The sequence below is a fragment of the Nerophis ophidion genome, linkage group LG07 (assembly GCF_033978795.1).
Source record: "Nerophis ophidion isolate RoL-2023_Sa linkage group LG07, RoL_Noph_v1.0, whole genome shotgun sequence".
NCBI classification, from domain to species: domain Eukaryota; kingdom Metazoa; phylum Chordata; class Actinopteri; order Syngnathiformes; family Syngnathidae; genus Nerophis; species Nerophis ophidion.
Genome location: NC_084617.1, coordinates 76,466,393 through 76,484,300, shown reverse-complemented (window position 1 = coordinate 76,484,300; position 17,908 = coordinate 76,466,393). Strand labels below are relative to the sequence as shown.

General features: G+C 41.8%; 1 protein-coding gene across 1 annotated transcript in view; it reads left to right on the top strand.

The window, feature by feature from the left end:
- LOC133556840 (cytoplasmic tRNA 2-thiolation protein 1) overlaps positions 1–17,115 on the top strand; it is a 627,421-nt gene extending 610,306 nt beyond the window's left edge. Inside the window, exon 4 of the mRNA XM_061907151.1 lies at positions 16,860–17,115. The gene's annotated coding sequence lies outside the window, so the exon portion shown is untranslated. The remainder of the gene's footprint in view (positions 1–16,859) is intronic.
- Positions 17,116–17,908: the final 793 nt, after the last annotated feature.

Here is a 17,908-nt window from a genome sequence, read left to right as displayed (position 1 = left end):
CTAGACCACTCATTTCAGCCGCTTGTACTCGTGTGTCTATTATGTCGGATCCACTATGGACTGGACTCTCACTATTATGTTAGATCCACTATGGACTGGACTCTCACTATTATGTTAGATCCACTATGGACTGGACTCTCACTATTATGTTAGATCCACTATGGACTGGACTCTCACTATTATGTTAGATCCACTATGGACTGGACTCTCACTATTATGTTAGATCCACTATGGACTGGACTCTCACACTATTATGTTGGATCCACTATGGACTGGACTCTCACTATTATGTCGGATCCACTATGGACTGGACTCTCACTATTATGTTAGATCCACTATGGACTGGACTCTCACTATTATGTTAGATCCACTATGGACTGGACTCTCACTATTATGTTAGATCCACTATGGACTGGACTCTCACTATTATGTTAGATCCACTATGGACTGGACTCTCACTATTATGTTAGATCCACTATGGACTGGACTCTCACTATTATGTTAGATCCACTATGGACTGGACTCTCACTATTATGTTAGATCCACTATGGACTGGACTCTCACTATTATGTTAGATCTACTATGGACTGGAGTCTCACTGTTATGTTAGATCCACTATGGACTGGACTCTCACTATTATGTTAGATCCACTATGGACTGGACTCTCACTATTATGTTAGATCCACTATGGACTGGACTCTCACTATTATGTTAGATGCCCTGATGTGGGATCTGAAATGAGGATGTGGTTGTGGCTTGTGCAGCCCTTTGAGACACTGGTGATTTAAGGCTATATAAGTAAACATTGATTGATTGATTTGTGCATACAGCAAACATAAATAAAAATACATGTCAATGTTTAAAGTAAAATGTACAATTTGTGGAAAGTGCCGACTCTCTCGTCACACGAACTCAAAAAGAAGCGGAGCAGAGTTTCTAGCTCATTCCTCCCAATCCCTTTCAAGTGCTCATCTGAATATTCATTAGTCAAACATCCTTGAATTTCCTCTCAAATATCAGTCCCAAAAATGCATAAAAATGTATAAACTCCACCCATGAATTTTAATGATGAAAACGTAACAGCTTGATAAGTACAATCTTTTATCCTGAATGTTTGCATGTGTTGCCAGCATTCTGACACTTTTCTCCCATTTTGTTGTAAAATACAACCTTTTTAACGAAGAAATCCAAAGAGTCCGGCCATTCTTCTCAAACATATTTTTTAGTTCTGACTCATCTCTGCTCTCTTACAGAGGGACTGGAGTCCGGTCCTCCAACCGCAGCAGCTGCCGGGTCACAGTCCGCACTAATGGAAGCCATTCAGTTCTCATCGGTCAAGTGACCAGGCTGCTGGAAAAGAGAAGAAGATAAGGAAAGAAAAAAAAGGTAATCACAGTGCAGGTAAATACTGTGCAGTGATGGTCTCCCCATGTCTAGCATTAAAAGATTACAGTTGGTACAAAATGCGGCTGCTAGACTTTTGACAAGAACAAGAAAGTGTGATCACATTAGGCCTGTACTGTATATACCTTTATATACATATATACATACATATATACCTATACTGTATATACCTTTATATACATATATACATACATATATACCTATACTGTATATACCTTTATATACATACATATATACCTATACTGTATATACGTTTATATATATATACATACATATATACCTATAGTGTATATACCTTTATATACATACATATATACCTATACTGTATATACCTTTATATACATATATACATACATATATACCTATACTGTATATACCTTTATATACATATATACATACATATATACCTATACTGTATATACCTTTATATACATACATATATACCTATACTGTATATACCTTTATATATATATACATACATATATACCTATAGTGTATATACCTTTATATACATACATATATACCTATACTGTATATACCTTTATATACATATATACATACATATATACCTATACTGTATATACCTTTATATACATATATACATACATATATACCTATACTGTATATACCTTTATATACATATATACATACATATATACCTATACTGTATATACCTTTATATACATATATACATACATATATACCTATACTGTATATACCTTTATATACATATATACATACATATATACCTATACTGTATATACCTTTATATACATATATACATACATATATACCTATCCCGGCTCACCTGCACTGGCTTCCTGTGCACTTAAGATGTGACTTTAAGGTTTTACTACTTACGTATAAAATACTACACGGTCTAGCTCCATCCTATCTTGCCGATTGTATTGTACCATATGTCCCGGCAAGAAATCTGCCTTCAAAGGACTCCGGCTTATTAGTGATTCCTAGAGCCCAAAAAAAGTCTGCGGGCTATAGAGCGTTTTCCGTTCGGGCTCCAGTACTCTGGAATGCCCTCCCGGTAAAAGTTCGAGATGCTACCTCAGTAGAAGCATTTAAGTCTCACCTTAAAACTCATTTGTATACTCTAGCCTTTAAATAGACCTCCTTTTTAGACCAGTTGATCTGCCGTTTATTTTCTTTTTCTCCTATGTCCCCCCCTCCCTTGTGGAGGGGGTCCGGTCCGATCCGGTGGCCATGTACTGCTCGCCTGTGTATCGGCTGGGGACATCTCTGCGCTGCTGATCCGCCTCCGCTTGGGATGGTTTCCTGCTGGCTCCGCTGTGAACGGGACTCTCGCTGCTGTGTTGGATCCGCTTTGGACTGGACTCTCGCGACTGTGTTGGATCCATTATGGATTGAACCTTCACAGTATCATGTTAGACCCGCTCGACATCCATTGCTTTCCTCCTCTCCAAGGTTCTCATAGTCTCATAGTGAGTTTTCCTTGCCCTTATGTGGGCCTACAGAGGATGTCGTAGTGGTTTGTGCAGCCCTTTGAGACACTAGTGATTTAGGGCTATATAAGCAAACATTGATTGATTGATTGATTGATGTTGACTGAGAACGGCAATAACTACCTTCTCCATTAGAACTGATACGACACCAATTAATTACCTGGCTATCGTTATCAGAGCCATTTTTTGGTACTTCTGTGTTTGTTCAAGTGGTATTAAATGTTAATAAAATATAAAAAATGTTATTCATGTAATACTGAGCTGAAAAGGATATCCGTGCTGTCCGTGTTGTCCTTTTTTTTCAGATTTCTGAGTCTCACTTGCAAGTGCATTTCATTTCAGTTTTTGTCGGAAGTAGTCTTTGCCATGAAGCTAAAAGTGCCATTTTTATGAAGCTCTACACCATCTTGATGCTGTAATATTGTACTTATTGCACAGCGGCTGTTTGGCTGTAATGTGAATACAAAATTTGGAGGTGTTGAAATCACTATGTAAATTAACTCATGCTAATTAGTAGCATCTACAGCAGGGGTCGGGAACCTTTTCATCTAAGAGAGCCAAGAAGCCAAATATTTCAAAATATATTTCCCTAAGAGCCATATAATATTTTCTTTTAACACTGAACACATTTTTAAGTAAGACCAACATTTCCAGAGTATAATAGGTCTCTTATTCTTTGTATCAACATTGTTATTCTGAAGTTAACTGTGGAGGGGGGTGTGGCCTGCGGGCCTAGAGCAAAGCGGGATGTTGCCAGGACCGGCCTCGAAATCAGTGACAGGTGTGTAGAAGGCCCACCTGGGCCTTTTTATCTAATCACCTGTCGCTCTGTTATAAGCAGCAGCCAGGAGGATAGACGGGGTTGGGGCTGGAGCCAGAGCGCGAGTGAGGACGAAAGAGAAAAAGACAATTGCTGGAAAGCAACTGAGAGACTAATTGAAAATAAAACCTATATTTTAACCCTAAAACAGGCTCTCATGTTGGTGCTTGGTGGTCTGAAGAACCCCCAGGAGGGCAAGCCCAACACTAACCAATAATAAATGAATTACTTCTTACCATTAGTGCAATTTCTTGAACATAAAAAAGCATGAGAATGTTTTATATTTCGAATGTTATTTTTAACACTATGATTACAAGTGGAATTATTCATTACTTATCCTGTTAAGCAATGTCAGCTCCGATTTATCTGAGAGCCAGATGCAGTCATCAAAAGAGCCACATCTGGCTCTAGAGCCATAGGTTCCCTACCCCTGCTCTACAGTATCAATCAATCCATCAAACTATTTGTATAGCACTTTTCATACGTATAAAAAACGGTGGTGTGCCGTCAGGGCCAGCAAGAACTTCTCTGCTGGCCTAACATAACCACAAATCAAGATTATAATTAAAGATAAAAGTATCTTTTTATGTACTTTCCCTAAATATCAAAAAGTATCCACATTCTCTTCATGTCATATTTGTCACGGAGTGGTAGTGACGAACACCAAGATGCAGAGATGACAGGCTTGGTACATGAAAACATGGTTTTAATGTTCAAAAAAAGGCAAGAAAAACACAAACCAGAAACCAGGAAACAGGGACAGGAGTCGGGATACAAGGAATAACTCACAGCATCCAAAAAAAGGCAGCAAAAAACAACAAACAATACTCCAGCCCTGACTTGAGGGCAAGGCAGGTTTAAATAATGCCGCTGATTAGTGCTCAGGCAGCAGGTGAGCGAGCGAACACTAATCAGAGGCAGGTGGAAGTAATAAGTAACCATGGTAACTAAAACAAACAAGGGTGCACAAAAAACAGGAACCGAAGCAGTCTTAGACGGAATATAAAAAACATGATCCAGACCACAGATCATGACAATGTTATGCTCCTTCCAGTATTGTTGTTTTCAGTTTTAGTTTTTATCCAATCAGAATTCAGCTATCTTATGTTGCCATGCTGTACCAAATCTGCCCCGGGCCTTCAGACTCAACAATGCGGGCGTCCGTGCACTGTAAGTGAACGGGCACATACAGCTGATAGATAATTGCGATAGCCAACCAGATCACGAGCTGTTGTCAGTAAGGCCTTCTAGCTGGCTTAAGGCAGATGATGAGCTAGGAAACATAAGAACACCATTACCCAGCATGCCACAGTAGTGAAGAGCATGCGCAGTAGCCTCGTTTAGCCATGCCGGATGTTTTTGATGAGCACGTTGTGTAGTAAACTTTAAGAAGTCAGCCAACATGCCTCGTCTGCATCTTTTATGAGTGGACAAGACAACACATACATTTGTAAGGCCACTTTCAAGAAGGATATTTAAAGAGAAACCACGTCTTGTGAGATGACGTCGGCCAACCCTGGAAGCTCGAACGGGTCATGTGGTGACATCAATGATGGTATTTTGAGAGGTAATCATTGGACACAGGACGTCACTGAAGGCCTAGGTGAGAAACGCACAGCCCGCCACTGATCAGAACAAAGAAAACAGTACTGTAACACACGTTTTCATAGAATAATTGCAAGTTGAAACAGTCAAACCCCCTTTACCCGTCTCTCTCTACCACACACGTGCACACGTAATGAAACTAATGTAAAAAACGTACTTGACTGAGCACGGAGGAACCATGTGATACAAAACTATCTCAGGTGGCCAGGTGAGGGACCCATAAGCCAGAGCCACAGCAGCTGCGGCACAATAGTTAGTGCGTCTGCCTCACAATACGAAGGTCATGACTAGTCCTGGGTTCAATCCCGGGCTCGGGATCTTTCTGTGTGGAGTTTGCTTGTTCTCCTCGTGACTGTGTGGGTTCCCTCCGAGTACTCCAGCTTCCTCCCACCTCCAAAGACATGCACCTGGGGATAGGCCCCTCCCACCTCCAAAGACATGCACCTGGGAATAGGCTCCTCCCACCTCCAAAGACATGTACCAGGGGATAGGCTCCTGCCACCTCCAAAGACATGCACCTGGGGATAGGCTCCTCCCAAATCCAAAGACATACACCTGGGGATAGGCTCCTCCCACCTCCAAAGACATGCACCTGCGGATATGCTCCTCCCATCTCCAAAGACATGCACCTGGGGATAGGCCCCTCCCACCTCCAAAGACATGCACCTGGGGATAGGCTCCGCCAAACTTCCAAAGACATACACCTGGGGATAGGCTCTTCCCACCTCCAAAGACATGCACCTGGGGATAGGCCCCTCCCACCTCCAAAGACATGCACCTGGGGATAGGCCCCTCCCACCTCCAAAGACATGCACCTGGGGATAGGTTGATTGGCAACACTAAATGGTCCCTAGTGTGTGAATGTTGTCTGTCTGTCTGTGTTGGCCCTGTGATGAGGTGGCGACTTGTCCAGGGTGTACGCCAGCTTCCGCCCGATTGTAGCTGAGATAGGCACCATGAGCCCAAAGGGAATAATTTCTACCTCAATCCTTAAATTTCTTGCAATTGCACTTCGAGATTCAACAGAATATGGGTTGAAAAGGATTTGCAAACAATTTCCCAACTCATATGGAAACGGGGTTTGTAAGTAAAAAAGAAAGAAGAAGAAAAAGTATGTATGCCTCACCTGGTGTTTACTTCTCCACACGTCACTGATGTCACTTAATTAATTCACTTTACTATCTTGGGTGAAGTCTCCATTTATATACCCAGAGTTGGTCAGACAAGAAGAGCGGCACTCCATTGTGCTCTAAAATGTCCAACTTCCCAAGTTTCCGGAATGTGCTGCATTAAGACTCCACTGAGAAGTAAACACTGTGCTTTTCCTGTTCATGTGTGAAAGACTTTAGCTGCAAGAAAAGCCATTTTTCATAAATATACAGTAAGAGCGGTAATTCATCAACGTTTGGACAAGCATAAAGAAGCCTTTTTCCTGGTGTGACTGACATATTTGAATGGGTGGCAGGGACAAAAAGTGGCATCTTGCTGGGCTGCTAATGTCTGCCTTCATTCAGCTGCATCCCAAGTGGAAGTGAGTCACGGCGTCTTGGTGGCGTGTTGCAGGAGAGGAGACAAACCACACCATCCCAGCCCAAGTGAATGAAGAATTAGTCGTCATTATCCCATCTCCGATCTCTTCAGCGGCTGCTGGGCTTTTGTCCTTGGAGGAGACGCTCCAATATGAGAATATGTTTGCCGCTCTGGTCCGGCACTGCCTGTCTCGTTACATTTCCACTCTTGCTCTTTTTACGCTCATCGAGTCGAAAGTATCGCAGGAATGAAGGAAATGTTATGTTTCAATTACAAACGAGTTGGGAAATTGTGTTAGATGTAAATATAAACAGAATACAATGATTTGCAAATCCTTTTCAACCCATATTCAGTTGAATATGCTACAAAGACAACATATTTGATGTTCAAACTCCATCCATCCATCCATCTTCTTCCGCTTATCCGAGGTCGGGTCGCGGGGGCAACAACCTAAGCAGGGAAACCCAAGCTTCCCTTTCCCTAGCCACTTCGTCTAGCTCCTCCCGGGGATCCCGAGGCGTTCCCAGGCCAGCCGGGAGACATAGTCTTCCCAACGTGTCCTGGGTCTTCCCCGTGGCCTCCTACCAGCTGGACGTGCCCTAAACACCTCCCTAGGGAGGCGTTCGGGTGGCATCCTGACCAGATGCCCGAACCACCTCATCTGGCTCCTCTCCATGTGGAGGAGCAGCAGCTTTACTTTGTCTTCAGTAATGCGGACGTTGTACCGATCCGTTGTGGTGAAGAAGGAGCTGAGCCGGAAGGCAAAGCTCTCAATTTACCGGTCGATCTACGTTCCCTTCCTCACCTATGGTCATGAGCTTTGGGTCATGACCGAAAGGATAAGATCACGGGTACAAGCGGCCCAAATGAGTTTGGGTCTCTCCCTTAGAGATAGGGTGAGAAGCTCTGCCATCCGGGAGGAACTCAAAGTAAACTAGATATATTTTTGGCAAATAATAATTAACTTAGAATTTCATTGCTGCAACACGTGCCAAAGTAGTTGGGAAAGGGCATGTTCACCACTGTGTTACATCACCTTTTCTTTTAAAGGGGAACATTATCATATTTTCAAAAGGGTTAAAAACAATAAAAATCAGTTCCCAGTGGCTTGTTGTATTTTTTGAAGTTTTTTTCAAAATGTTACCGGTTTCGGAATATCCCTAAATAAAGCTTTAAAGTGCCTTATTTTCGCTATCTTCGAAACCACTATCCCTTTCCCTGTGACGTCACACAGTGCTGCCAATGTAAACAAACAATGGGAATACCACAGCAAGATATAGCGACATTTGCTCGGATTCAAACTCGGATTTCGGCGACTTAAGCGATTCAACAGATTACGCATGTATTGAAACAGATGGTTGGAGTATGAAAGTATTGAAGAAGAAACTGAAGCTATTGACGCTATTCATAGCCATAGCATGGCCGAATAGCTGCGTTAGCATCGGCGGTAAAATGTGCGGACCAAACGATCAGGACTTTCGCATCTTTTGACACTGGAGCAACTTAAATCCGTCGATTGGTAAGTGTTTGTTTCGCATTAAATGTGGGTGGAAGGAAACGTAATATAGTTGCAAATGCATCTACAGGTTATCCATATATCTCTGTGCCATGTCTGCTTTAGCACCGCCGGTAAATAGCATGTTAGCATCAATTAGCGTAGCATGTTAGCATCGATTTGCTGGAAGTCAACATCAACAAAACTCACCTTTGTGATTTCGTTGACTATCGTTGCAAATGCATCTGCAGGTTATCCATACATCTCTGTGCCATGTCTGCATTAGCACCGCCGGTCAAATGTGGAGACACTCTGGTACATTCAATGGGGGTCTGGCGGCAGACACTTTGGCATCTTGGGGCCAGTGGTGCAACTTGAATCCCTCCCTGTTAGTGTTGTTACACCCTCCGACAACACACCCACGAGGCATGATGTCTCCAAGGTTCCAAAAAATAGTCAAAAAAACGGAAAATAACAGAGCTGAGACCCGGTGTTTGTAATGTGTTGAAAATGAAAATGGTGGGTGTGTTACCTCGGCGACGTCACATTCTGACGTCATCGCCTCCAGCGCGATAAACAGAAAGGCGTTTAATTCGCCAAAATTCACCCATTTAGAGTTCGGAAATCGGTTAAAAAATTAGATGGTCTTTTTTCTGCACCATCAAGGTATATATTGACGCTTACATAGGTCTGCTGATAATGTTCCCCTTTAACAACACTCAATAAACGTTTGGGAACTGAGGAAACTAATTGTTGAAGCTTTGAAAGTGGAATTCTTTCCCATTCTTGTTTTATGTAGAGCTTCAGTCCTTCAACAGTCCGGGGTCTCCGCTGTCGTATTTTACGCTTCATAATGCGCCACACATTTTCCATGGGAGACAGGTCTGGACTGCAGGCGGGCCAGGAAAGTACCTGCACTCTTTTACTAAGAAACCACGCTGTTGTAACACGTGGCTTGGCATTGTTTTGCTGAAATAAGCACTTACACATCTGTGAAGGCACCATTAATGCTGAAAGGTACATACAGGTTTTGGAACAACATATGCTGCCATCTAAGCGCCGTCTTTTTCATGGACGCCCCTGCTTATTTCAGCAAGACAATGCCAAGCCACATTCAGCACGTGTTAAAACAGCCTGGCTTCGTAGTAAAACAATTAGTTTCCTCAGTTCCCAAACGTTTATTGAGTGTTGTTAAAAGAAAAGGTGATGTAACACAGTGGTGAACATGCCCTTTCCCAACTACTTTGGCACGTGTTGCAGCCATGAAACCCATGCCTTGGGCACTAATACACCCCCATACCATCACACATGCTGGCTTTTGAACTTTGCGCCTATAACATTCCGGATGGTTAATTTCCTCTTTGTTCTGGAGGACACCACTTCCACAGTTTCCAAATATAATTTGAAATGTGGACCCGTCTCGTGGGCTTCTCTGCTTAGGCTGCTGCCCCCGCGACCCAACCTCATATAAACAGAGGAAGATGGATCATTGGATAAATATTCTTTCTATGCGGCCCGGTACATTTTGACAGACGGACCGGAACCAGTCCGTGGCCCGGTGGTTGGGGACCACTTCTGTGATGTAGTTTTAGTAAGCTTCTTGGCAGTCATTTGTGTAAAATTCACAAAGTTGTTCTACATAGTATGGAGAGAAATGGTGGTCTAAGCACCATCAGTGCAATAATTCAATGATTCAATCATCACTAATTGATATTAAACAAGATAAGTGTAGATGGAAAGAAAAAAAGGCAATTTAAAAAGGACTCTTTTGAAACAATGTGTGCTGTTGAGTCTTTGACTTTCAAACAAACAACTAAGATTTTTTTTTTTGCGAGTTTCTATCGGCAGTTTTTGAGTGAAATGCTCTCTGAAAAGCAGACGAGGAAGACCAGGTTCCAGACAAGAGTGTGGAATCCTGAGTGCGGGGAACACTGAGGGCAAGATCGCTTCATTAGAGAAGAGCCCGCGGATGTTATAAAAGCAGCAATTTCAGGAGAAGCTGTATAACTTTAAAAGGGTCAAAATATCTATAGGGGACACAGGTGGGCATCGGGTAATAGAAGCAATAGGCGAGGAGGAAATAATAATAAAATGGATGAGGACAAAGTCATGAAAGGCCATTCCTAAGGACTTGAACTCTGCAAGGAACACGACGAGAGTTGGGAATATTTCTCCTTTTTGCATCATTTCACCCACACAACACAACCAAAAGCTGGGATAGGTTCCAGCTCACCTGAAAAGGGTAGTTTCGAGAAAATACATGAATTGGCGATGCTACAGTTTTTGTGTCATGATCCCTTGTTTAGTTCAGTTAGTTTGACTCCCTCTGTTCTGTTTTCAGCACTCGGGTTTGTGTGTTTTTGGTTGCCATGGGTGCTGATTAGTTTCACCTGCCTCTGATTAGTGTTCAGGATGCTCACCTGCTTCTGGGCACTAGTCAGAGAGCTAACTATTCCTGTTGTTGGCCACACTCAGTCTGGCTGTCTTGATTGTTCTGCAACACGTTATCTTGAGTATTTCTATGATTCTTGATTCTAGTCCATGTGCTAAGCCTCATCATAGTTCTCATGCTATCGGAACACATTTTAGTATTCCTGTTTGATTTATGAAAATAAATCATCTTCTTACCTGCACCTTGCCTCCGGAGTTTCCGTCTGCATTCTTGGGAGAACGATCTGCGTAGTAAAACACGACTCAGACGTAACATCTTAGAATAGAATAGAATAGAATGGACATTATTGTCATTATTGTAAGAATAATTGTGTATATATTATCACACAAACTATAGTATGCTTAAAGTCCGGTACTTTAGTTATTAGCAATTGTGCTCAAGTTAGACTTTTTCTAATCCATGCAAAGACAAAACTTCTTGTCTGAGGAGTGGCCTCTGCCACAGATGTTATCTTTGTTTTAGCCCGCTAACAGCCAAGGACTTCAAGGACCTCAACAAAGATAAGACGACAACACGCAGGCCAAATCACAAGGCCCCCAGCCCTTTCTGTCACGTACTGTGTGTCCTGGACCTGTTTTGCATAATATATGTGACCACTCCTTTTAGAGGAGGCCTCAGTGATGTTGACTATGAAAGTCCTGAATAAATAGAAGGACACGGGAGCTGAACCTTAGAGCGTAGGGCGAGACTGTGCCTAAGTGTTCAGCTCCATGCGTTCTCCTCATGAGCTAAATTGAACTCTGTCTCTGCTTGGTTCCTTGCTTCTTGTCATCGGTGTTTGAACCTGACAATTATATTTGCATATCACAAGATTAAGGACTCAAATATGAGGTGTGGTAGTGGAAACAAATATGGAATATAAACAAATCACACAAGTAGTAATAAAGATGCAAAATAAGAATTGAAATAAACACACTACTATCCATCCATCCATCCATTTTCTACCGCTTATTCCCTTTTTTTGGGGTCGCGGGGGGCGCTGGCGCCTATCTCAGCTACAATAGGGTGGAAGGCGGGGTACAACCTGGACAAGTCGCCACCTCATCGCAGCACTACTATCCAATAAAACGATAAGCAATCATGTACAATATACAAAAAAAATTACAAAATTCTGTACAATGTACAGAACAAAACAAAAGTACCAAAGTAAAAAAGTAATAATCAGTGTTGTACGTATTGCAACGGAAGGGTAATATTGCACAGTAATATGAAGAGACATAACTACATTTAATGTCTGGTCAAAATACTCAATTTGTTCTGTAATAGAGGCCTAAGAACATAGGGGCCATTCCAGCGATTCCATGCCATTTGTGTGCCCCCGCAACCCTAAAAATGTCTACATACACGATACATTATTAAAAATATTGTTTTTATTAAGCATAGTGTCATGCACATTGACCAAATCGCATATTTAATTAATGCAATTTAAATAATTTCAACCATCTTGAACAATGGAAAAAATATACTTTGCTATGAAATATAGTCATTTAAATATTAAATATATAATATATAATATTATTATAATAACCCTAACCCTAACCCCCTAACGCTAACCCTAATATTAAATTGTATATATTTCTTTATCTATTTGTGTGACTCCTTATCCCAACAATATGTTAACAAAAACAAAACTACAATATTTTGTGAAGATTTACATGGTCACAGTCCTCTTACCGAAATAAATATTTGTAATATTAATAAATAAATATTTGTAATATTTATTGGCTTATTTTTCAAATGCAGTTTTTGCAAATATATATATATTTTTTCACGTATTTGCTAATCCTGTGACGGTGCTGCGTCTCAGCTGTTGTGGTGATCCCAGGATGCAGAGAGGCCAAACGGCTTGCAGGCAGAAGGCTGTTTTTTTAGGTACCAGACAGAATAAAAGTAACACAGGTGGAACAGGAACTCAGAGAGCAACACTTGGCATACAGATGATGAAGAAGCAGCACTGAAGGAGGAAACAAGGTGGAACTAAATGTGACTACTAAACAATGTGGAACAGGTGTGCCAGCATGGCTAGAAAAACAAGGTACAGGTGCTACAAAACACAAAGCCCAAACTATAAATGATAGCAAAACAAGATAACCGGTACAGTAAATGATGTCAAACAAAGAAAACATAGAAACACAAAGTCTAAACTGTCCAGTGGGATTATGTTAGAATTATTATGTGCAAGTTATCACACAACTCTTATGCTTAAAGGCTGTTGCTAAAGTTATTATCAATTGTGCTGAAGATGTACTTTTCTATCTGTTCAAAGGGACAATTTGTAATCTTGGATTGTGTCATGTTCTGTGGTCACGTTCTGTTTGGTTTTGGACTCATTTTGCACTTTTGTTTGTTTTTGTCACCATGACAACTCATTAGTTTTCAACTGTCATGTCACGCACCTGATTCACTTGGACTCATGCACCTGTTTATCACCACAGCACTATTTAAGTAAGTTTTTCGTTATTTATGTTGTAGTTTGCAAGTTTTGTTTTATGTCCATAGTTTACGTTGTAGTAATATTTTTGTTTTCATAGCCAAGTTTTTTACCTCCACTGAGAGCGCCTTATGATTATACCCTTTGTTTTGTTTTTTGTAATATTTTCGAGTTAATAACTTAAAAATATCAGTATGTTCACGCCATGTCCAGTCCAGTCAATTTGCACCACGGGAAAACAAACCACACCATAGTCCCCGCCTTGACTGACTGTGAGTCGTCTCGTATCAGTGTTTGTGTCCAGACCCGGCCTGCTGACTGCCAAGGGCGAACATCGAGTACCCTGACGCAGACAAAGCAGAGACAGGGCGATATCACGAGTGTCAGCACATTTCCATTTCTGAATAATCATATATTGTTCTTTGTGTCTAACTGGGGCTGCTGAAATAACCCCCCTTCCTTCAATAAGCCTCAGTGATGTAACCAGGGACCTCTCAAATAAATAGAGGAGCACGTAGGACTGTACCTTAGAACAGTGGTCCCCAACCACCGGGCCGCAGAAGAATTTTTAATTCATTTTTATTTAAAAAAAATAAAAAAATAAAAAAAATAAAAATTATTTATTTTTTTATTTTTGTATTAAATCAACATAAAAAACACAATATACACTTACAATTAGTGCACCAACCACAAAAACGTCCCTTTTTCATGACAAAGAAAAAAAAAAAAGGATTCCCAACTACCCCCCACCAACCACCCCCCCGCCCCGACCGGGCCGCGGGATAAATTATTAAGCGTTGACCGGTCCGCGAATACAAAAAGATTGGGGACCACTGCCTTAGAACATAGATTGGAACTGTAACTTAAGTGTACATCCTCATGAGTAACATTTAACCCTGTCTCTGCATGATTCCTTGCTTCTTGTCTGTTTAATAGATGTCATCAGTGTTTGAACCTGACATCTTATGACAAATTCTATGCTAAAAACACACTCAAGTTGATTTCAGTCCTGTTACTCAAATGAGTCATTTTCGCCGGAGGAACCTTGTGCAAAAAAATCTGCCAGAGATGGGCCAAGAATACACAGTTGGAGTACCACATTTCCTTGAATTGCCGCCGGGGCGCTAATGAATTTAAAACCTCTTCTCACTCCGGCGTTTACCAAAGGCATGCGGTAAATTTGAGTGTGATGTAAGGATACCATCATGAAAAGCACATTTAATAAAAAAACGTTATTATGGTCTTACCTTTACTTATAAATGAAGTCCATGCGCAGCTCCTTCTGATCAAAAGCATCGATAACTTGTTTGTAGAAGTCTTCCTTATCTTTCTTCAGTTTTAAAAGTCTCTCTGTCTCGATGGAGATCTTCCTTTATTACCTCCTGCTTCGATTGAAAGTCCAGTTTAGAAAACAGTTTTATTTTAGATATGTAATCCTCCATGTTAAAAGTGCAAGCGAGAGGAAAAAATAAAGGATCGCTGCTTGTTGTCACTTCTTCTGCAGCCGAGTAGTCGCAAGAAGGATCACTAGCGCCCTCTACCACCAGGAGGCGGGAGTCATTTAATGACTCATATTTGACACACGCAGCTACGGTATATTAATAAAACATAGCTGCTTACTGTTCTTTTTAGCATATTCAATAGCTTGGACCTTAAATCCTACTGAATAGCTCTTAATCGTCTTCCCTTTATGCGATTTCAAATGATTGAAATCAGCCTCCTCCATTTTGAAAATGATGACAGGTGAAGTGTCACTCGTGACGTGACGAGTTTGACCCGGTGGAAATTCTAGGCATGCGCTAAGAAAATAATATTTTGCGAAACGAGTTTCACCCGGCGTTAATCCTAGGCAGGCGCATACTATATACCCGGCGGCAATTCAAGGAAATACGGTAGTTCAAGATGTGCATTGTCAGATTTAGACTTAAAAAGGACAGGACTTAAGTTTATTTTGAAAGAGTTTCAACAAGCAAAAGGCAGTGATTAGTTGGCGTCGCCCTCCAAACAATGCAGACAACAACAGGTTCCAAATTGGCTTATAAATCACGTGATGGCACATTAATTGGGACATCTGGTAAACGAGGTGGTGGAGAAATAAACGATCCAATTAGTGACATCACCTCAGATAAGGAAGCAGGACACAGTGGGGGGTGAAGAACAACAGTGTTTGTGCATTATTAATCATGTTTCTTTATTAAAGTTAGAGCTAAGCTGACGTTTCCTTCTGCACTGCGTCCTCATTTGGGGTTTTGCTGATTTCCTGCCTCAGATAAGGAGAGAAGAGGCTCAGCAGGGGGGAGCGGGCCAAGGGCAGTGTGAGAAGGACAGATGTTACGGAGAATCTCAATCATCTGCGTCCCAGGCGATGGAACCATGCTTGTGTGCGTTTAAATGCATCTCATACATGTTTTCTCTGTTTGCAGACGATAATGGGAAGTCCAAGGTCACACACTGACATCCATGGTGTCCACGTTCTCATGCACACACACAGACATCCATGGTGTCCACGTTCTCATGCACACACACACACATCCATGGTGTCCACGTTCTCATGCACACACACAGACATCCATGGTGTCCACGTTCTCATGCACACACACAGACATCCATGGTGTCCACGTTCTCATGCACACACACAGACATCCATGGTGTCCACGTTTTCATGCTTTGACAGCTGCAAGGATATTGACCAGTGGGATTGACATCAGTGTTGAGGAAATAACATTAGAGGAATTGTTACAACGTGTAAATGGAATAAAACAGACAACATGTTTACTTGACCCTCTTCCTGGGAAACTGATCAAGGAGCTTTTTGTATTATTAGGTCCATCAGTGCTAAATATTATAAACTTATCACTCTCCTCGGGCACTGTTCCCCTAGCATTCAAAAAAGCGGTTATTCATCCTCTTCTTAAAAGACCTAACCTCGATCCTGACCTCATGGTAAATTACCGACCGGTGTCTCACCTTCCCTTTATTTCAAAAATCCTTGAAAAAATTGTTGCGGAGCAGTTAAATGAACACTTAGCGTCCAACAATCTATGTGAAACCTTTCAATCCGGTTTCAGGGCAAATCACTCCACGGAGACAGCCCTCGCAAAAATGACTAATGATCTATTGCTAACGATGGATTCTGATGCGTCATCTATGTTGCTGCTCCTCGATCTTAGCGCTGCTTTCGATACCGTCGATCATAATATTTTATTAGAACGTATCAAAACACGAATTGGTATGTCAGACTTAGCCCTGTCTTGGTTTAACTCTTATCTTACTGATAGGATGCAGTGTGTCTCCCATAACAATGTGACCTCGGACTACGTTAAGGTAACGTGTGGAGTTCCCCAGGGTTCGGTCCTTGGCCCTGCACTCTTCAGCATCTACATGCTGCCGCTAGGTGACATCATACGCAAATACGGTATTAGCTTTCACTGTTATGCTGATGACACCCAACTCTACATGCCCCTAAAGCTGACCAACACGCCGGATTGTAGTCAGCTGGAGGCGTGTCTTAATGAAATTAAACAATGGATGTCCGCTAACTTTTTGCAACTCAACGCCAAAAAAACGGAAATGCTGATTATCGGTCCTGCTAGACACCGAACTCTATTTAATAATACAACTCTAACATTTGACAACCAAACAATTAAACAAGGCGACACGGTAAAGAATCTGGGTATTATCTTCGACCCAACTCTCTCCTTTGAGGCACACATTAAAAGCGTTACTAAAACGGCCTTCTTTCATCTCCGTGACATCGCTAAAATTCGCTCCATTCTGTCCACTAAAGACGCTGAGATCATTATCCATGCGTTTGTTACGTCTCGCCTCGACTACTGTAACGTATTATTTTCGGGTCTCCCCATGTCTAGCATTAAAAGATTACAGTTGGTACAAAATGCGGCTGCTAGACTTTTGACAAGAACAAGAAAGTTTGATCACATTACGCCTGTACTGGCTCACCTGCACTGGATTCCTGTGCACTTAAGATGTGACTTTAAGGTTTTACTACTTACGTATAAAATACTACACGGTCTAGCTCCATCTTATCTTGCCGATTGTATTGTACCATATGTCCCGGCAAGAAATCTGCGTTCAAAGGACTCCGGCTTATTAGTGATTCCCAAAGCCCAAAAAAAGTCTGCGGGCTATAGAGCATTTTCCGTTCGGGCTCCAGTACTCTGGAATGCCCTCCCGGTAACAGTTCGCGATGCCACCTCAGTAGAAGCATTTAAGTCTCACCTTAAAACTCATTTGCATACTCTAGCCTTTAAATAGACTCCCTTTTTAGACCAGTTGATCTGCCGTTTCTTTTCTTTTTCTTCTATGTCCCTCTGTGTATCGGCTGGGGACATCTCTGCGCTGCTGGTCCGCTACCCTTGGGATGGTTTCCTGCTGGGTCCGCTGTGAACGGGACTCTCGCTGCTGTGTTGGATCCGCTTTGGACTGGACTCTCGCGACTGTGGTGTATCCATTGTGGATTGAACTTTCACAGTATCATGTTAGACCCGCTCGACATCCATTGCTTTCCTCCTCTCTAAGGTTCTCATAGTCATCATTGTCACCGACGTCCCACTGGGTGTGAGTTTTCCTTGCCCTTATGTGGGCCTACCGAGGATGTCGTGGTGGTTTGTGCAGCCCTTTGAGACACTAGTGATTTAGGGCTATATAAGTAAACATTGATTGATTGATTGAT